Below are 22,420 nucleotides of genomic sequence, written 5' to 3'. Positions count from 1 at the left end.
ATTACATACATAAAAGACGCTATATTACAAAGAAGTAGAGGCAGGAAAAAAACACCATCCCAGTGGTACACTACACTGAAAATAATAACCTGATGATTGTCACAAATGGGACTCTAACATATGGCAGTCTCCTATATTGAAAACAGTCAATATCTCTCTATGGAACATAGGAGTCACTACCAAAGATATTGACAGCAGTCAGACCTGCAGATGTAACGTCCAAGTGGAACCATGACATCTAGCAGGGTACTAACCATAGAAAGCAAGTAGTAGTCATATATGAGGGATACTCACCGTGGATCAAAGGTTATAAAGAACTCTCCTCCAATCAAGTTGCATTCAATCACTGAAATATTTTAGTCACCTGGATGTTCGGCGGCAAGGACCTGATGGACGTAATCCGGCATGTGATCCTCCCCCCAGCCAGTGTCACCTCGTACCGCCCATGACACGTGACGTCTCACATAATGTGGTTGGCTGACGTCAAGACGCCAGGTGGGAGGTGCCACACACGGTCTCGTGCATCATCTGCACACATCAAAGGGGAAGAAAATCTGAGCGAACAAGCGCTCTATGGTGCTTTCCATATAGGGCATCTCTCTTTTACATCTCTTTGGCATGTTATACCACCTCTCATTTATACATAAGTATACATATACAGGATCTCATAGTATCTCCTATAAATAACAACAATATACTGAAAAGATATCAAATAATGAAACCCACTGATATAGTACAATGTATGCATCACAATAATTTATATTTTATAAAGCAATGCATGATCAAATATATACATATTCATTCCCTACATCAGTCAATATTAACCACCTCAGCTCCCCTAGCTTAAACACCCTTAATGACCAGGCCACTTTTTACACTTCTGACCTACACTACTTTCACCGTTTATTGCTCGGTCATGCAACTTACCACCCAAATAAATTTTACCTATTTTTCTTCTCACTAATAGAGCTTTCATTTGGTGGTATTTCATTGCTGCTGACATTTTTACTTTTTTGTTATTAATTGAAATTTAACGAAATTTTTGCAAAAAAATGAAATTTTTCACTTTCAGTTGTAAATTTTTTTTTTAAAAAAACAACATCCATATATAAATTTTTCTCTAAATTTATTGTTCTACATGTCTTTGATTAAAAAAAAAATGTTTGGGTAAAAAAAAAAAATGGTTTGGGTAAAAGTTATAGCGTTTACAAACTATGGTACAAAAATGTACATTTCCGCTTTTTGAAGCAGCTCTGACTTTCTGAGCACCTGTCATGTTTCCTGAGGTTCTACAATGCCCAGACAGTAGAAAAACCCCACAAATAACCCCATTTCGGAAAGTAGACACCCTAAGGTATTCGCTGATGGGCATAGTGAGTTCATAGAACATTTTATTTTTTGTCACAAGTTAGCGGAAAATGATGATTTTTTTTTTTTTTTTTTTTTTACAAAGTCTCATATTGTGATAAAAAATAAAAACTTCCATGAACTCACTATGCCCATCACGAAATACCTTGGGGTGTCTTCTTTCCAAAATGGGGTCACTTGTGGGGTAGTTATACTGCCCTGGCATTTTAGGGGCCCTAATGTGTGGGAAGTAGTTTGAAATCAAAATGTGTAAAAAATGCCCTGTGAAATCCAAAAGGTGCTCTTTGGAATTTGGGCCCCTTTGCCCACCTAGGCTGCAAAAAAGTGTCACACATCTGGTATCGCCGTACTCAGGAGAAGTTGGGCAATGTGTTTTGGCGTGTCATTTTACATATACCCATGCTGGGTGAGATAAATATCTCGGTCAAATGCCAACTTTGTATAAAAAAAAATGGGAAAAGTTGTCTTTTACCGAGCTATTTCTCTCACCCAGCATGGGTATATGTAAAAAGACACCCCAAAACACATTGCCCTACTTCTTCTGAGTACGGTGATACCAGATGTGTGACATTTTACATATACCCATGCTGGGTGAGATAAATATCTCGGTCAAATGCCAACTTTGTATAAAAAAAATGGGAAAAGTTGTCTTTTACCAAGATATTTCTCTCACCCAGCATGGGTATATGTAAAAAGACACCCCAAAACACATTGCCCTACTTCTTCTGAGTACGGCGATACCAGATGTGTGACACTTTTTTGCAGCCTAGGTGGGCAAAGGGGCCCACATTCCAAAGAGCACCTTTAGGATTTCACAGGGCATTTTTTACACATTTTGATTTCAAACTACTTCTCACTCATTAGGGCCCCTAAAATGCCAGGGCAGTATAACTACCCCACAAGTGACCCCATTTTGGAAAGAATACACCCCAAGGTATTTCGTGATGGGCATAGTGAGTTCATGGAAGTTTTTATTTTTTGTCACAAGTTGAATATGAGACTTTGTAAGAAAAAAAAAAAATCATCATTTTCCGCTAACTTGTGACAAAAAATAAAAAATTCTAGGAACTCGTCATGCCCCTCACGGAATACCTTGGGGTGTCTTCTTTCAAAAATGGGGTCACTTGTGGGGTAGTTATACTGCCCTGGCATTTTAGGGGCCCTAATGTGTGGGAAGTAGTTTGAAATCAAAATGTGTAAAAAATGCCCTGTGAAATCCTAAAGGTGCTCTTTGGAATGTGGGCCCCTTTGCCCACCTAGGCTACAAAAAAGTGTCACACATCTGGTATCGCCGTACTCAGAAGAAGTAGGGCAAATTCCTTTTAGGAGGGCATTTTAAGACATTTGGATCCCAGACTTCTTCTCGCGCTTTAGGGCCCCTAAAATGCCAGGGCAGTATAAATACCCCACATGTGACCCCACTTTGGAAAGAAGACACCCCAAGGTATTCAATCAGGGGCATGGCGAGTTCATAGAATTTTTTTTTTTTTGGCACAAGTTAGCGGAAATGGATTTATTTTATTTTTTTTTTCTCACAAGGTCTCCCTTTCCGCTAACTTGTGAAAAAAAAAAAATTTTTACATGAACTCCCCATGCCCTTCACAAAATACCTTGAGGTGTCTTCTTTCCAAAATAGGGTCACATGTGGGGTATTTATACTGCTCTGGCATTTTAGGGGCCCTAAAGCGTGAGAAGAAGTCTGGAATATAAATGTCAGAAAAATTTTACACATTTGGATTCTGTGAGGGGTATGGTGAGTTCATGTGAGATTTTATTTTTTGTCACAAGTTAGTGGAATATGAGACTTTGTAAGAAAAATAAATAAATAAATAAAAAAATATCAATTTCTGCTAGCTTGTGCCAAAAAAAATTCTGAATGGTGATCAATGACAGGGGGGTGATCAGGGAGTCTATATGGGGTGATCACCACCCTGTCATTGATCACCCCCCTGTAAGTCTCCATTCAGAGGTCCGTATGTGTTTTTGTGGATCCACGTATCCATGGATCGGATCCGCAAAACACATACGGACGTCTGAATGGAGCCTTACAGGGGGGTGATCAATGACAGGGGGGTGATCAGGGAGTCTATATGGGGTGATCACCACCCTGTAAGGCTCCATTCAGAGGTCCGTATGTGTTTTGCGGATCCGATCCGTGGATCCGCAAAACACATACGGACCTCCTGAATGGAGCCAGCCTTACAAGGGGGTGATCAATGACAGGGGGTGATCACGGAGTCTATATGGGGTGATCACCCCCCTGTAAGGCTCCATTCAGAGGTCCGTATGTGTTTTGCGGATCCATGGATCGGATCCGCAAAACACATACGAACGTCTGAATGGAGCCTTACAGGGGGGTGATCACCCCCCTGTCATTGATCACCCCCCTGTAAGGCTCCATTCAGACGTCCGTATGTGTTTTGCGTCTAATATACCTGTTAGGGGTTAAAAAACACATCTACAGTCTGCCAGCGAACGATCGCCGCTGGCAGGCTGCAGATCCACTCGCTTACCTGCAGTTCCTGTGAGGAAATCTCGTGTCGCGCGAGATGACGCACGGATGCGTCCAGGAGGAATGAATCGACCGCCGCCAGGACGCATCCGTGCGTTAGGCGGTCGGTAAGCAGTTAACATATATACAATCAACATCTCATATAAAATCACACAATCCATGATTATAAAAAAACTTCACAATTCATGATTGTACATAATGTGAATAAATATAAGGTGCACAAAAATACATTTCATAGTAAGATATAATACAGCAATTGTTCGTGCAAGGAGTATATTTCATTGAAAAAGTATAAAAAAATATGTGCATATATAATACAGAAGGAGACTGGGAATAATGCCCTCCATAATAGATGAATGAGGGCAATGTGAGTGTGATGAATGTGACGTAGCTCTAAGGGCTGTTTCACACGAGCGGATGCCGTGCGTGACATCCGCTCCGGGAATGACAGCCAAGACTCGATGCTGACTGCAGAAGCACGGAGCATTAACATGATTGATAATGCTCCGTGCCTCTCTGTGATCTCTTTACTACGAAATCACGGTGACAACTTTATTTCACTGTGATTTCATAGTAAAGAGATCACAGAGAGGCACGGAGCATTATCAATCATGTTAATGCTCCGTGCTTCTGCAGTCTGCATCGGGTCTTGGCTGTCATTCACGGAGCGGATGTCACGCACGGCATCCGCTCATGTGAAACAGCCCTAATAATGATGTGGAATGTCAGATGAATGAATAAAGTGTATGACATTTGTCACCCCAAAGCATTATGGGTGGCAGATAAGTGATGTGTATGAAAATATGTGATAAGAAAGGACAACAAAAGAACTAATGTAATGCTAATTGGAACTAACAAAAGTGATGATGATAATAATGGCATGGTGCTCCATCGTGCTGGAAAATGCATTGTTCTTCACCAAACTGTTGTTGGATTGTTGGAAGAAGTTGCTGTTGGAGGGTGTTTTGGTACCATTCTTTATGGCTGTGTTTTTGGACAAAATTGTGAGTGAGCCCACTCCCTTGGATGAGAAGCAACCCCACACATGAATGGTCTCAGGATGCTTTACTGTTGGCATGACACAAGACTGATGGTAGCGCTCACCTTTTCTTCTCCGGACAAGCTCTTTCCAGATGCCCCAAACAATCGGAAAGAGGCTTCATCGGAGAATATGACTTTGCCCCAGTCCTCAGCAGTCCATTCACCAAACTTTCTGGAGAAGATCAATCTGTCCCTGATGTTTTTTTTTGAGAGAAGTGGCTTCTTTGCTGACCTTCTTGACACCAGGCCATCTTCCAAAAGTCTTCGCCTCACTGTGCGTGCAGATGTGCTCACACCTGCCTGCTGCCATTCCTGAGCAAGCTCTGCACTGGTGGCACTCCGATCCCGCAGCTGAATCCTCTTTAGGACACGATCCAGGCGCTTGCTGGACTTTCTTGGACGCCCTGAAGCCTTCTTAACCGCCTCCGGACCGCCTAACGCAGGATTGCGTTCCGGAGGCGGCAGCTGCAGGCACAGTCACGCATATATGAGTCCTCTCGCGAGACGCGAGATTTCCTGTGAACGCGCGCACACAGGATCGGAAGGTAAGCGAGTGGATCTCCAGCCTGCCAGCGGCGATCCGATCGTTCGCTGGCAGGCTGGAGATGCGATTTTTTTTATTAACCCCTAACAGGTACAGGGAGTGCAGAATTATTAGGCAAGTTGTATTTTTGAGGATTAATTTTATTATTGAACAACCATGTTCTCAATGAACCCAAAAAACTCATTAATATCAAAGCTGAATATTTTTGGAAGTAGTTTTTAGTTTGTTTTTAGTTTTAGCTATTTTAGGGGGATATCTGTGTGTGCAGGTGACTATTACTGTGCATAATTATTAGGCAACTTAACAAAAAACAAATATATACCCATTTCAATTATTTATTTTTACCAGTGAAACCAATATAACATCTCAACATTCACAAATATACATTTCTGACATTCAAAAACAAAACAAAAACAAATCAGTGACCAATATAGCCACCTTTCTTTGCAAGGACACTCAAAAGCCTGCCATCCATGGATTCTGTCAGTGTTTTGATCTGTTCACCATCAACATTGCGTGCAGCAGCAACCACAGCCTCCCAGACACTGTTCAGAGAGGTGTACTGTTTTCCCTCCTTGTAAATCTCACATTTGATGATGAACCACAGGTTCTCAATGGGGTTCAGATCAGGTGAACAAGGAGGCCATGTCATTAGATTTTCTTCTTTTATACCCTTTCTTGCCAGCCACGCTGTGGAGTACTTGGACGCGTGTGATGGAGCATTGTCCTGCATGAAAATCATGTTTTTCTTGAAGGATGCAAACTTCTTCCTGTACCACTACTTGAAGAAGGTGTCTTCCAGAAACTGGCAGTAGGACTGGGAGTTGAGCTTGACTCCATCCTCAACCCGAAAAGGCCCCACAAGCTCATCTTTGATGATACCAGCCCAAACCAGTACTCCACCTCCACCTTGCTGGCGTCTGAGTCGGACTGGAGCTCTCTGCCCTTTACCAATCCAGCCACGGGCCCATCCATCTGGCCCATCAAGACTCACTCTCATTTCATCAGTCCATAAAACCTTAGAAAAATCAGTCTTGAGATATTTCTTGGCCCAGTCTTGACGTTTCAGCCTGTGTGTCTTGTTCAGTGGTGGTCGTCTTTCAGCCTTTCTTACCTTGGCCATGTCTCTGAGTATTGCACACCTTGTGCTTTTGGGCACTCCAGTGATGTTGCAGCTCTGAAATATGGCCAAACTGGTGGCAAGTGGCATCTTGGCAGCTGCACGCTTGACTTTTCTCAGTTCATGGGCAGTTATTTTGCGCCTTGGTTTTTCCACACTCTTCTTGCGACCCTGTGGACTATTTTGAATGAAACGCTTGATTGTTCGATGATCACGCTTCAGAAGCTTTGCAATTTTAAGAGTGCTGCATCCCTCTGCAAGATATCTCACTATTTTTGACTTTTCTGAGCCTGTCAAGTCCTTCTTTTGACCCATTTTGCCAAAGGAAAGGAAGTTGCCTAATAATTATGCACACCTAATATAGGGTGTTGATGTCATTAGACCACACCCCTTCTCATTACAGAGATGCACATCACCTAATATGCTTAATTGGTAGGCTTTTGAGCCTATACAGCTTGGAGTAAGACAACATGCATAAAGAGGATGATGTGGTCAAAATACTCATTTGCCTAATAATTCTGCACTCCCTGTATATTAGACGCTGTTTTGATAACCGCGTCTAATATACCTGCTACCTGGTCCTCTGGTGGTCCCTTTTGCTTGGATCGACCACCAGAGGACACAGGCAGCTCCGTAATAAGGAACACCAAACACCACTACACTACACCCCCCCCCTGTCACTTATTAACCCCTGATCACCCCCCTGTCATTGATCACCCCCTTGTAAGGCTCCATTCAGACGTCCGTATGTTTTTTACGGATACATGGATCGGATCCGCAAAACACATACAGACATCTGAATGGAGCCTTACAGGGGGGTGATCACCCCATATAGACTCCCTGATCACCCCCCTGTCATTGATCACCCCCCTGTCATTGATCACTCCCCTGTAAGGCTCCATTCAGACGTCCGTATGTTTTTTATGGATCTACGGATACATGGATCGGATCCGCAAAACACATACAGACATCTGAATGGAGCCTTACAGGGGGGCGATCACCCCATATAGACTCCCTGATCACCCCCCTGTCAATGATCACCCCCCTGTCATTGATCACCCCCCTGTAAGGCTCTATTCAGACGTCCGTATGTTTTTTACAGATCCACGGATACATGGATCGGATCCGCAAAACACATACGGACGTCTGAATGGAGCCTTACAGGGGGGTGATCAATGACAGGGGGGTGATAACCCCATATAGACTCCCTGATCACTCCTCTGTCATTGATCACCCCCCTGTAAGGCTCCATTCAGATGTCCGTATGTGTTTTGTGGATCCGCAAAACACATACGGATGTCTGAATGGAGCCTTACAGGGGGGTGATCAATGACAGGGGGGTGATAACCCCATATAGACTCCCTGATCACCCCCCTGTCGTTGATTACCCCCCTGTAAGGCTCCATTCAGACATTTTTTTGGCCCAAGTTAGCGGAAATTTTTTTTCTTTTTTATTTTCTTACAAAGTCTCATATTCCACTAACTTGTGACAAAAAATAAAATCTCACATGAACTCACCATACCCCTCACGGAATCCAAATCCGTAAAAAAAAAATTGACATTTATATTCCAGACTTCTCACGCTTTAGCGCCGCTAAAATGTCAGGGCAGTATAAATACCCCACATGTGACCCCATTTCGGAAAGAAGACACCCCAAGGTATTCCGTAAGGGGCATATTGAGTCCATGAAAGATTGAAATTTTTGTCCCAAGTTAGCGGAAAGGGAGACTTTGTGAGAAAAAAAAATAAAGAATCAATTTCCGCTAACTTGTGCCCAAAAAATTCTATGAACTCGCCATGCCCCTCATTGAATACCTTGGGGTGTCTTCTTTCCAAAATGGGCTCACATGTGGGGTATTTATACTGCCCTGGCATTTTAAGGGCCCTAAAGCGTGAGAAGAAGTCTGGGATCCAAATGTCTAAAAATGCCCTCCTAAAAGGAATTTGGGCCCCTTTGCGCATCTAGGCTGCAAAAAAGTGTCACACATCTGGTATCGCCGTACTCAGGAGAAGTTGGGGAATGTGTTTTGGGGTGTCATTTTACATATACCCATGCTGGGTGAGATAAATATCTTAGTCAAATGCCAACTTTGTATAAAAAAATGGGAAAAGTTGTCTTTTGCCGAGATATTTCAATCACCCAGCATGGGTTTATGTAAAAAGACACCCCAAAACACATTGCCCAACTTCTCCTGAGTAGGGCGATACCAGATGTGTGACACTTTTTTGCAGCCTAGGTGGGCAAAGGGGCCCACATTCCAAAGAGCACCTTTCGGATTTCACAGATTTTGATTTCAAACTACTTACCACACATTAGGGCCCCTAGAATGCCAGGGCAGTATAACTACCCCACAAATGACCCCATTTTGGAATGAAGACACGCCAAGGTATTTCGTGATGGGCATAGTGATTTAATGGAAGTTTTTATTTTTTGTCACAAGTTAGCGGAAAATGATTTTATTTTTATTTTTTTTCTTACAATCATCATTTTCCGCTAACTTGTGACAAAATATAAAAAGTTCTATGAACTCACTATGCCCATCAGCAAATACCTTAGGGTGTCTAATTTCCGAAATGGGGTCATTTGTGGGGTTTTTCTACTGTCTGGGCATTGTAGAACCTCAGGAAACATGACAGGTGCTCAGAAAGTCAGAGCTGCTTCAAAATACGGAAATTCACCTTTTTGTACCATAGTTTGTAAACGCTATAACTTTTACCCAAACATTTTTTTTTTTATCAAAGACATGTAGAACAATAAATTTAGAGAAAAATTTATATATTGATGTTGTTTTTTTTGAAAAATTTTACAACTGAAAGTGAAAAAATGTCATTTTTTTGCAAGAATTTTGTTAAATTTCGATTAATAACAAAAAAAGTAAAAATGTCAACAGCAATGAAATACCACCAAATGAAAGCTCTATTAGTGAGAAGAAAAGGAGGTAAAATTCATTTGGGTGGTAAGTTGCATGACCGAGCAATAAACGGTGAAAGTAGTGTAGTGCAGAAGTGTAAAAAGTGGCCTGGTCAGTAAGGGTGTTTAAGCTAGGGGGGCTGAGGTGGTTAACAAGAATTTAACCTCTTTCCTTGAAGTTCTTGATGATCCTATAAATTGTTGATTGAGGTGCAATCTTAGTAGCCACAATAGCTTTGCCTGTGAAGCCATTTTTAGGCAACGCAATGATGGCTGCACGCGTTTCTTTGCAGGTCACCATGGTTAACAATGGAAGAACAATGAATTCAAGCATCACCCTCCTTTTAACATGTCAAGTCTGCCATTTTACCACCCAATCAGCCTGACATAATGATCTCCAGCCTTGTGCTCATCAACATTCTCACCTGAGTTAACAAGACGATTACTGAAATTATCTCAGCAGGTCCTTTAATGACAGCAATGAAATGCAGTGGAAAGGTTTTTTTGGGATTAAGTTAATTTTCATGGCAAAGAAGGACTATGCAATTCATCTGATCACTCTTCATAACATTCTGGAGTATATGCAAATTGCTATTATAAAAACTTAAGCAGGAACTTTTCCAATTTCCAATATTTATGTAATTCTCAAAACTTTTGGCCACGACTGTATATAAACCTTTTGGAAATGTGCAGGGAGTGCATGGGAACTGTAATTTAGATGTAGGAATGGGAGTTATGTGACACACTCCATGGCCTGTTAATACATTTGGTGTATCTGGAAATCTGTACATCACCCATGAGCTAGCCTAGAAGTGCTCTATAATCTATGCCAGTTTTTGGAATAAATTATAGTAAATCCTTTAGGCCATGTTAGATCATTCCTTTCTCACTAAGCTAGTTACTACAGTGGCATGAGTGACATAAAAACACATAAAACAACACATTTTTTTTTAAACTGATGCTTGCAGAAGAATTTGTGCTTTATGTATTTATCTGCTCCCTATCTAACCTTTCTAATTCGCATCTCCCCCTATCCGACCACAACCTACTCACCTTCTCTTCATTGGTCTCTTCTGCTGCTCCCCCGGTCCACACACTAGCACCCCCCCCCCCCCCCCCCATCAGGAACCTTAAACATCTCGACTTTCGCTTGCTTTCTGACTCTCTTCTGCCACTCTCTACCATCTGTTCCCTCCAAGACCCAGATGTTGCCACCACCCTGTATAACACCTCACACACAACAAAACTCGAAAAATCAACAGACAACCCTGGCACACCAGCCCTGGCCACTGTTGCCCCCCTCACACACCACAAAACCCGAAAAATCAACAGACAACCCTGGCACACCAACCTGACCAAAAAACTCAAACAAGCTTCCAGGGCTGCTGAGCGGCGATGGAAGAAATCCCATTCTAAAGATCAATTCACCACATACAAGCAATCCCTCCTCATCAGTGATGGCCAGTTTGCATTGTTCGCCCGCGAACACATGCGGGCTGCCGTCTTTTCTCACAAGTCCGGCGAGGCACAGGTAAGCCCTTACCTGTGCCGCGAGCCGATCTGAAACCAATGCTGTCAGCGGGAGCAGGCAGTTCCGAGAACAGCCCAATGAAGGCCCCCGGCGGGGTTCTCGGGACTGCCTGCTCCCGGTGACCGCATTTGATTTCAGACCGGCTTGCGCACAGGCACAGGTAAGGGCTTACCTGTGCCTTGCCGGACTTGTGAGAATAGATGGCAGGCCGCATGTGTTCGCGGGCGAACAATGCAAACTGGCCATCACTGCTCCTAATATTCAAATCCTCACTCGCTGATGCAAAACAGGCCTACTTCTCTTTTCTTATATCTTGCCTGGCCCACAGCCCTAAACAACTTTTGAACACTTTTAACTCCCTTCTTCAACCCCCAGCGCCCCCAGCCTCTCGTCTCTGCTGAGGACTTTGCCGCATACTTTAAACAAAAGATAGTCAACATCAGAGAATGCTTCAGTACACAGTCTCCACAGACCCTCTACACAACTGCTCGGTCCTCTTCTCCCAAAACCCACTTCTCCACCATTACAGAAGAAAAACTCTCCACTCTACTCTCCAGATCACATCTCACCACCTGTGCACTTGACCCAATCCCATCCTACCTCATCCCTAACCTCACCACAGTCTTTATCCCAGCCCTAACTCATCTCTTCAACCTATCACTAACCTCTAAAACAATGATAGAAATGGCTGCAGCTCTCACCTCTGACTTTAATCCACGAAGCACAGAAAAAAGGCAAGAACTGGGCCTAATAGAATATCCAATAGAAAGAGAGAATTCAGCTTCTTGTGGAGTAAAAAATAGTTCTTTATTGGCTCATCGTATAAAATCCACCAAAATCACAGGAAAAAGGTGTACAGTAACATGTTTCGGGCTACAGAATCCAGCCCTTCATTAAGACATGATGAAGGGCTGGATTCTGTAGCCCGAAACATGTTACTGTACATCTTTTTCCTGTAATTTTGGTGGATTTTATACGATGAGCCAATAAAGAACTATTTTTTACTCCACAAGAAGCTGGATTCTCTCTTTTTATCACTAACCTCTGGTGTCTTCCCCTCTGCTTCTAAACATGCTACCATTACACCCATCCTCAAAAAGCCTTCACTTGACCCATCTTCTTTGTCCAGTTATCGCCCCATATCACTTCTTCCGTATGCCTCAAAGCTACTTGAACAACATGTCTATTCTGAACTGTCCTCTAACCTCTCCTCCTGCTCCCTTTTTGACTGGCTACAATCTGGCTTCTGACCCCACCACTCAACTGAGACTGCCCTTACCAAAGTCACCAATGACCTACTAACAGCCAAAACCAAAAAACATTACTCTGTCCTCCTTCTCCTTGACCTGTCCTCTGCCTTTGACACTGTTGACCACAACCTTCTGTTGCAAACTCTCTCATCTCTTGGCTTCACTGACCTGGCCCTCTTCTGGATCACATCATACCTCACAGACCGGACGTTTAGCGTCTCCCACTCTCACACCACCTCCTCGTCTCATTCCCTCTCTGTTGGTGACCCGCAAGGCTCTGTCCTAGGACCCCTGCTTTTCTCTATTTACACTTTTGGCCTGGAACATCTCATAGAGTCCCATGGCTTTCAGTATCACTCTGACGACACACAAATCCACCTCTCTGGTCCAGACATCACCACCTTATTATCCAGAATCCCACAATGTATATCTTCTATATCATCCTCCTTCTCCTCTCGCTCGATAAAACAGAATTCATCATCTTTCCCCCATCTTGCTCAACCCCCCCAACAGACCTATCTCTCACGATCAATGGCTGCACACTCTCCCCGGTCAACCAAGTCCACTGCCTTGGAGTGACTTTGGATTCTGCGCTCTCCTTCCGACCGCACATCCAAGCCCTTTCCACCACCTGCCGCCTTGTCGGAATATTTATGCTGTCTCCGATTGACAGTCTATATTATTTATGTGAATAAATTAAAATCTGTAATGAAGGAGATTCTAATTTATTATCATAAATATCAAGCTAAAACAAGCTCGTGATCTGCGTTGAATTGAAGACAAAACCCAGTTACAGACAAAATATATATGTAATTTATTTATAAAATTTTTAGTACAAAATAATATATGATAAAATTGGTGACAATTGAAATTCAATCAATGATATGCAAAATAGTGAGACAGTCAAAAATAATTGAGAATATATATCTACACAATTTTGCCTTCTTATAATGATACCCCTCAATTATATTTTAAATCAATTTAATACTTGATTTCTCTCAGCCGACAAATGTCTGATTAAACCCAAATCTGGTTTATCTTTTATCTAAACAGATATATGTATATATATGTATAATCAACCATACCAGTCTAGAATTGAATTCAATTCCTTGGAGATAATACCGTGTTTTCACCAGTATATTTTCAATCTCACTGTATTGGATTAATTTTCAGGATGATGCTGCAGGTACACCCCAAACGTATTCCAAAACAGATACTATACACAAGGTATGGTTAATTGAATATATATAGATATGTGTTATGTTAATTAATTATCCTATAAAATATAGCTAAGGTTATACTATACCAAAATGTCAGCTAGCAGAAATCAGTTTCAATGGTTCTAAGATGGCTGCCTCCAATGACTGAAAAGGTGGTCAGGGCTGGATCTGGTCTTTTCCTTTGATGATAGTTAGAGAGATAGATCCTTTCTGTCAGCCCATACCATCTTTTTATCCTATCTTAGAAAGGGCTTGGCCAAGTTTTATCATTAAATAGTGACCTCACTTTAAAATTAATAGAACCTCCCCCTAGGGAAAATACACCCTAAATCTTTGTTACCCTAACACTAGATGGCACTAGTACTCCATACAAGATTTGATGCACTTATTTATGTTTTCTATATATTCCCTTATTCATTTACTAGCAATACATTTTAACTAAGAGATAAATGAACTGGGCACTCTCAGGATACAGGGATCACACAGATATTTATTAATATATAAGGCAAAAAACGACAATAAAAGAGAGAATATGGCCCTCCTGTAGGAAAGCTATGTATAAAACAACACTTGCTCACTATAATCGGCACTCTGACTCTAGATGGATATTATGAACTACACATGGCATATTCTAACATTAAAACGACAATAAAAAGGTACATCATAGATTATTCACACAATAAAAGAATCGCACAATTAAAACGCATATATATCGCAAATGCTGAATTTTTACTGGGAAAACTACAATTGCGAGTTGTTCCCCAACTCACTGGCGAAGTTCTGAAGCTCCAAGGTAACAGTTAGAGGCACCGTGACGTGATAGTCCCACAACAAAACAGGTATAGCGGCGTCCCGCTCTATATTCAACCAGTAGCGTCCCACTGGGCTAATAGCATTTGAGTCTTGTTAGATCTCTTGTCAGCAAATATTTGATGAAAAAGATAGTCTTACCGGAAAGGTTCTCCTCACCACTTCGCTGCACACCATCGCTCTGCTGGGTCGTGTTTTTAATTACCTCCAGGCTTTTTTGAGCGGTCAGGTTGTTAAAATCCCACGTAGGTAAAAGTTTGGCATGTGCAGCCCGGTCTCTGCTGTAGGCTGTCACGGATTCTTTATACTTGAACCTTATCGTGGTGTTTAGCAGTATGGTGCGAGGTTCCGGCACTATCTATTGGTCCTCACTCCTTAAAAATTCGGGGTCCTGTTAGAGCTAGACGCGTTTCGGGGCTTAAGATTGCCCCTTCCTGCTACTGAGGAGACCGGGCTGCACATGCCAAACTTTTACCTACGTGGGATTTTAACAACCTGACCGCTCAAAAAAGCCTGGAGGTAATTAAAAACACGACCCAGCAGAGCGACGGTGTGCAGCGAAGTGGTGAGGAGAACCTTTCCGGTAAGACTATCTTTTTCATCAAATATTTGCTGACAAGAGATCTAACAAGACTCAAATGCTATTAGCCCAGTGGGACGCTACTGGTTGAATATAGAGCGGGACGCCGCTATACCTGTTTTGTTGTGGGACTATCACGTCACGGTGCCTCTAACTGTTACCTTGGAGCTTCAGAACTTCGCCAGTGAGTTGGGGAACAACTCGCAATTGTAGTTTTCCCAGTAAAAATTCAGCATTTGCGATATATATGCGTTTTAATTGTGCGATTCTTTTATTGTGTGAATAATCTATGATGTACCTTTTTATTGTCGTTTTAATGTTAGAATATGCCATGTGTAGTTCATAATATCCATCTAGAGTCAGAGTGCCGATTATAGTGAGCAAGTGTTGTTTTATACATAGCTTTCCTACAGGAGGGCCATATTCTCTCTTTTATTGTCGTTTTTTGCCTTATATATTAATAAATATCTGTGTGATCCCTGTATCCTGAGAGTGCCCAGTTCATTTATCACAAGTTGCACGTTATTTTTAGTGGACTGGGTGAGTCCACTTTACTGAGTGCACCTCTGCTTGGTCTTTGTGTGTTCCTGTGCGCCTCATTTACTACTTTTTTTACTGCACATTTTAACTAAGGTTCCAGACAAAACCTTGAGGAGATCTTGAATAGACAATGACTTTTGTATTTAGTCAAACACCTCGTATACCCCTTAATCTTTTGACCAGACCTAATTAAATCAAGATACACATGACCATTCTCAAGTCATTGTTCTGGGGAAAAAACAAGGTTTGTTTATGACCACCTGTGTCCACATTTCTCCATTCAAGAAAACCTTAAGGAAAGATCATTAATTTGCTTCTGGGAGAGATTCTAAAAATGACATAGGGATTTGTACCTCAATTCTAACCTTAAAACTGAATATATCTACAGGGAGTGCAGAATTATTAGGCAAGTTGTATTTTTGAGGATTAATTTTATTATTGAACAACAACCATGTTCTCAATGAACCCAAAAAACTCATTAATATCAAAGCTGAATATTTTTGGAAGTAGTTTTTAGTTTGTTTTTAGTTTTAGCTATTTTAGGGGGATATCTGTGTGTGCAGGTGACTATTACTGTGCATAATTATTAGGCAACTTAACAAAAAACAAATATATACCCATTTCAATTATTTATTTTTACCAGTGAAACCAATATAACATCTCAACATTCACAAATATACATTTCTGACATTCAAAAACAAAACAAAAACAAATCAGTGACCAATATAGCCACCTTTCTTTGCAAGGACACTCAAAAGCCTGCCATCCATGGATTCTGTCAGTGTTTTGATCTGTTCACCATCAACATTGCGTGCAGCAGCAACCACAGCCTCCCAGACACTGTTCAGAGAGGTGTACTGTTTTCCCTCCTTGTAAATCTCACATTTGATGATGGACCACAGGTTCTCAATGGGGTTCAGATCAGGTGAACAAGGAGGCCATGTCATTAGATTTTCTTCTTTTATACCCTTTCTTGCCAGCCACGCTGTGGAGTACTTGGACGCGTGTGATGGAGCATTGTCCTGCATGAAAATCATGTTTTTCTTGAAGGATGCAGACTTCTTCCTGTACCACTGCTTGAAGAAGGTGTCTTCCAGAAACTGGCAGTAGGACTGGGAGTTGAGCTTGACTCCATCCTCAACCCGAAAAGGCCCCACAAGCTCATCTTTCATGATACCAGCCCAAACCAGTACTCCACCTCCACCTTGCTGGCGTCTGAGTCGGACTGGAGCTCTCTGACCTTTACCAATCCAGCCACGGGCCCATCCATCTGGCCCATCAAGACTCACTCTCATTTCATCAGTCCATAAAACCTTAGAAAAATCAGTCTTGAGATATTTCTTGGCCCAGTCTTGACGTTTCAGCTTGTGTGTCTTGTTCAGTGGTGGTCGTCTTTCAGCCTTTCTTACCTTGGCCATGTCTCTGAGTATTGCACACCTTGTGCTTTTGGGCACTCCAGTGATGTTGCAGCTCTGAAATATGGCCAAACTGGTGGCAAGTGGCATCTTGGCAGCTGCCCGCTTGACTTTTCTCAGTTCATGGGCAGTTATTTTGCGCCTTGGTTTTTCCACACGCTTCTTGCAACCCTGTTGACTATTTTGAATGAAACGCTTGATTGTTCGATGATCACGCTTCAGAAGCTTTGCAATTTTAAGAGTGCTGCATCCCTCTGCAAGATATCTCACTATTTTTGACTTTTCTGAGCCTATCAAGTCCTTCTTTTGACCCATTTTGCCAAAGGAAAGGAAGTTGCCTAATAATTATGCACACCTAATATAGGGTGTTGATGTCATTAGACCACACCCCTTCTCATTACAGAGATGCACATCACCTAATATGCTTAATTGGTAGTAGGCTTTCGAGCCTATACAGCTTGGAGTAAGACAACATGCATAAAGAGGATGATGTGGTCAAAATACTCATTTGCCTAATAATTCTGCACTCCCTGTATAAGGACCACACTCTTATATATACAGCACACGTATTTAAATTGATGATATAAAAATCAAAATCCACTCATACAATGATTAATATAAAAAACCCCAAAGAAAGATTATACTCTTTCTATTCACTGAAAATCATCAAAACTCAGCACATTTCTAATACATTGTCTTATCTAGGGAAATACTTTTCATTAGACCTTGCGACATCTCCTTCTCACAAAAACAGACTTGGGTAAACACTTTGGTACATATTGTAAACCTTAGATTAGTAATCCTGAGTTAAAATCCTGAACTCACCCTGCACTTTTAAAATAAGACAAAATGGTTGTTCTTTAGGTTCATGTCCATACATCTTATATAGGCCTTATACTTATGGACTTTATTTATACCCAATCGTTCTGACAGCCTCCAACTCAAAAACATCTCCCGCACCCGCGCTTTCCTTAACTTTGAATTGGCGAAAATGCTTGTACATGCCCTCATCATCTCCCGCCTAGACTACTGCAAAATTCTTCTCTGTGGCCTTCCAGCTAGCACTCTCGCACCCCTCCAATCTATCCTCAATTCTGCTGCCCGACTAATCCACCTCTCACCCTGTTACTCCTCTGCCTTTCCCCTCTGCCAATCCCTTCACTGGCTCTCCATTGCTCAGCGAATTCAGTTTAAAATACTAACAAATACATATAAGGCCGTCCACAACTTGTCCCCTCCCTACATCTCTGAGCTACTTTCCCAATACATCCCCACACGCAATCTCTGATCATAACAAGACCTCCTTCTCTCCTCTTATCACCTCTTCCCACAATCGCTTCCAAGATTTCTCCCTTGCATCCCCCACACTCTGGAACTCGCTACCCCAACATAGACTCTCACCTACAGTGGAATCCTTCAAAAGAAACCTAGAAACCCACCTCTTAAGACAAGCCTACAACCAGTGACCCTGCTACCTCTATATCGCCATGACCAGCTTCACCCTCACCTACTATGTCCTTCCCCCATACCATGTAGATTGTAAGCCCTCACAGGCATGGCCCTCTCTCCTTCTGTACTAGTTTGTAACTCGTCTTGTTTATGCTTAGTGCAATTGTCTGTATTATGTATGTATACCCCTTTTCATATGTACAGCGCTATGAAATGAATGGCGCTTTAATAATAATAAATAATAATAATAATAATCATGTGGACACATCCTTACTGACCGAGTGCTAATAGGACTGAAACCTGTCAGTCAAAAGTATTGACAGATTCTCCTCCAATGAATCAGCGCTGCAGCTTTGTTCTGTATCTATGCACACAGCTTGGTTCTGTTACTCTATGAATGCACGCATCCTTGTCTGCAAAACGGACAATAATAGGACGTTCTATTTTTTTGCATGGTCGAGGAACGGACTTGCGAATAATCTTTTGCAACCCCATTGAGATGAATGGGTCTGCATCCGATCTGCAAAAAACACGGCTCGGATGCAGACCAAAACTCTACGCCCGTTTACATGAGCCCTTAGAGAGACAGATTTGGATGAATTTGTGTATGAACAACTTTATGCTCCAGTCACATCCTGGGCTACCTTAAAGGTTATCTTCAGCAGATTTGTACCTATGAAACTGGCTTACCTGTTGCATGTTCAATTGGCAGCTGAAGGCATCTGCTTTATAGGTACAAATCTTTCCTTTAACAATTCTGCTGTAATGTGACATCTTATACTCTAGTCACACACAAAGCTGCCTGGAAAGCTCTAATTAACCACCTCAGCCCCCATAGCTTAAACACCCTAATGACCAGGCCACTTTTTACACTTCTGCACTACACTACTTTCACCGTTTATTGCTCGGTCATGCAACTTGCCACCCAAATGAATTTTACCTCCTTTTCTTCTCACTAATAGAGCTTTCATTTGGTGGTATTTCATTGCTGCTGACATTTTAACTTTTTTTGTTGTTAATCGAAATTTAACGTTTTTTTTTGAAAAAAAAATGTAATTTTTCACTTTCAGTTGTAAAATTTTGCAAAAAAAACGACATCCATATATAAATTTTTCTCTAAATTTATTGTTCTACATGTCTTTGATGAAACAAAAATGTTTGGGTAAAAAAAAAAATGGTTTGGGTAAAAGTTATAGCGTTTACAAACTATGGTACAAAAAGGTGAATGTTTCGCTTTTTGAAGCAGCTCTGACTTTCTGAGCACCCGTCATGTTTCCTGAGGTTCTACAATGGCCAGACAGTACAAACACCCCACAAATGACCCCATTTTGGAAAGTAGACACCCTAAGGTATTCGCTGATGGGCATAGTGAGTTCATAGAACTTTTAATTTTTTGTCACAAGTTAGCGGAAAATGTTGATTTTATTTTATTTTTTATTTTTTCTTACAAAGTCTCATATTCCACTAACTTGTGACAAAAAATAAAAACTTCCATGAACTCACTATGCCCATCACGAAATACCTTGGGGTGTCTTCTTTCCAAAATGGGTTCACTTGTGGGGTAGTTATACTGCCCTGGCATTTTAGGGGCCCAAATGCGTGCGAAGTAGTTTGAAATCAAAATGTGTAAAAAATGGCCGGTGAAATCCGAAAGGTGCTCTTTGGAATGTGGGCCCCTTTGCCCACCTAGGCTGCAAAAAAAGTGTCACACATGTGGTATTGCCGTACTCAGGAGAAGTTGGGAAATGTTTTTTGGGGTGTCATTTTACATATACCCATGCTGGGTGAGGGAAATATCTTGGCAAAAGACAACTTTTCCCATTTTTTTTATACAAAGTTGGCATTTGACCAAGATATTTATCACCTAGGCTGCAAAAAAGTGTCCCACATCTGGTATTCCGTACTCAGGAGAAGTTGGGCAATGTGTTTTGGGGTGTCATTTTACATATACCCAATGCTGGGTGAGATAAATATCTCGTCAAATGCCAACTTTGTATAAAAAAATGGGAAAAGACACCCCAAGGTATTCAATGAGGGGCATGGCGAGTTCATAGAAATTATTTTTTTTTGGCACAAGTTAGCGGAAATTGTTTTTTTTTTTGTTTTTTGTTTTTTTCTCACAAAGTCTCCCTTTCCGCTAACTTGGGACAAAAATTTCAATCTTTCATGGACTCAATATGCCCCTCACGGAATACCTTGGGGTGTCTTCTTTCCGAAATGGGGTCACATGTGGGGTATTTATACTGCCCTGGCATTTTAGGGGCCCTAAAGCGTGAGAAGAAGTCTGGAATATAAATGTCTAAAAAATTTTACGCATTTGGATTCCGTGAGGGGTATGGTGAGTTCATGTGAGATTTTATTTTTTGACACAAGTTAGTGGAATATAAGACTTTGTAAGAAAAAAAAAATATTCTGCTAACTTGGGCCAAAAAAATGTTTGAATGGAGCCTTACAGGGGGGTGATCAATGACAGGGGGGTGATCAGGGAGTCTATATGGGGTGATCACCCCCCTGTCATTGATCACCCCCCTGTAATGCTCCATTCAGACGTCCGTATGTGTTTTGCGGATCCGATCCATGTATCCGTGGATCCGTAAAAAACATACGGACGTCTGAATGGAGCCTTACAGGGGGGTGATCAATGACAGGGGGTGATCAGGGAGTCTATATGGGGTGATCACCCCCCTGTAAGGCTCCATTCAGACGTCCATATGTTTTTTACAGATCCATGGATACATGGATCGGATCCGTAAAACACATATGGACGTCTGAATGGAGCCTTACAGGGGGGTGATCAATGACAGGGGGGTGATCAGGGAGTCTATATGGGGTGATCAATGACAGGGGGGTGATCAGGGAGTCTATATGGGATGATCACCCCCCTGTCATTGATCACCCCCCTGTAAGGCTCCATTTAGACGTCCGTATGTGTTTTGTGGATCCGTAGAAAACATACGGACGTTTGAATGGAGCCTTACAGGGGGGTGATCAATGACAGGGGGTGATCAGGGAGTCTATATGGGGTGATCACCCCCCTGTCATTGATCACCCCCCTGTAAGGCTCCATTCAGACGTCTGTATGTGTTTTGCGGATCCAATCCATGTATCCGTGGATCCGTAAAAAACATACGGACGTCTGAATGGAGCCTTACAAGGGGGTGATCAATGACAGGGGGGTGATCAGGGAGTCTATATGGGGTGATCAGGGGTTAATAAGTGACGGGGGGGGTGTAGTGTAGTGGTGTTTGGTGCTACTTATTACTGAGCTGCCTGTGTCCTCTGGTGGTCGATCCAAACAAAAAGGACCACCAGAGGACCAGGTAGCAGGTATATTAGACGCTGTTATCAAAACAGCGTCTAATATACCTGTTAGGGGTTAAAAAAATCGCATCTCCAGCCTGCCAGCGAACGATCGCCGCTGGCAGGCTGGAGATCCACTCGCTTACCTTCCGATCCTGTGAACGCGCGCGCCTGTGTGCGCGCATTCACAGGAAATCTCGCGTCTCGCGAGATGACGCATATATGCGTGACTGTGCACAGAGCTGCCGCCTCCGGAACGCGATCCTGCATTAGGCGTTCCGGAGGCGGTTAAAAATTTGCATTGTAAGCAAATCTAGCCTCTCTACCAGATCACTACAGAAGGTAGAGAGGGCAGATCTGAGTCTGAGAAAGCTGAAAAATGGCACAGCTTTCTCAGTGTCATAAATGGCTGATTCGCATACCTCTTTATGAGTCTTCTCCAATAGTATGTAATGGAGGAATGGTGGGCACTGGACAGCACTGAAGAGGTTAGCGGAGGGTCTTTGTAATGCCTGATGTGAAAACTGAAATGGCACTCCCCTGGCCCTTTGCCAAATTCTCAATCCAACTTCTGCTCCTCCCCCAGTCCTGCTGTTAGATAAATATTTGGAAAACATTACATACAGCACTATATATCTCATGCATCGGTGTAAACGTTCTCTTTCCTAATCTTCTCCATTCGGAACAGACTGCCATGACAATTTCTGTCAGATGGGTCTTGTTTGTGCAGAGTTTAACACCCAGACATCTCAGGTTCATCACTTTTCTATCATCTTCCCTCTCCAGGTGTCCCAACATTGTTATCCTGCTGCCACCCCAGTACTGTGC

Source organism: Bufo bufo, chromosome 5, assembly GCF_905171765.1.
Source record: "Bufo bufo chromosome 5, aBufBuf1.1, whole genome shotgun sequence".
In the NCBI taxonomy this organism is placed as follows: Eukaryota; Metazoa; Chordata; class Amphibia; order Anura; family Bufonidae; genus Bufo; species Bufo bufo.
This window is presented reverse-complemented; position numbering follows the sequence as displayed.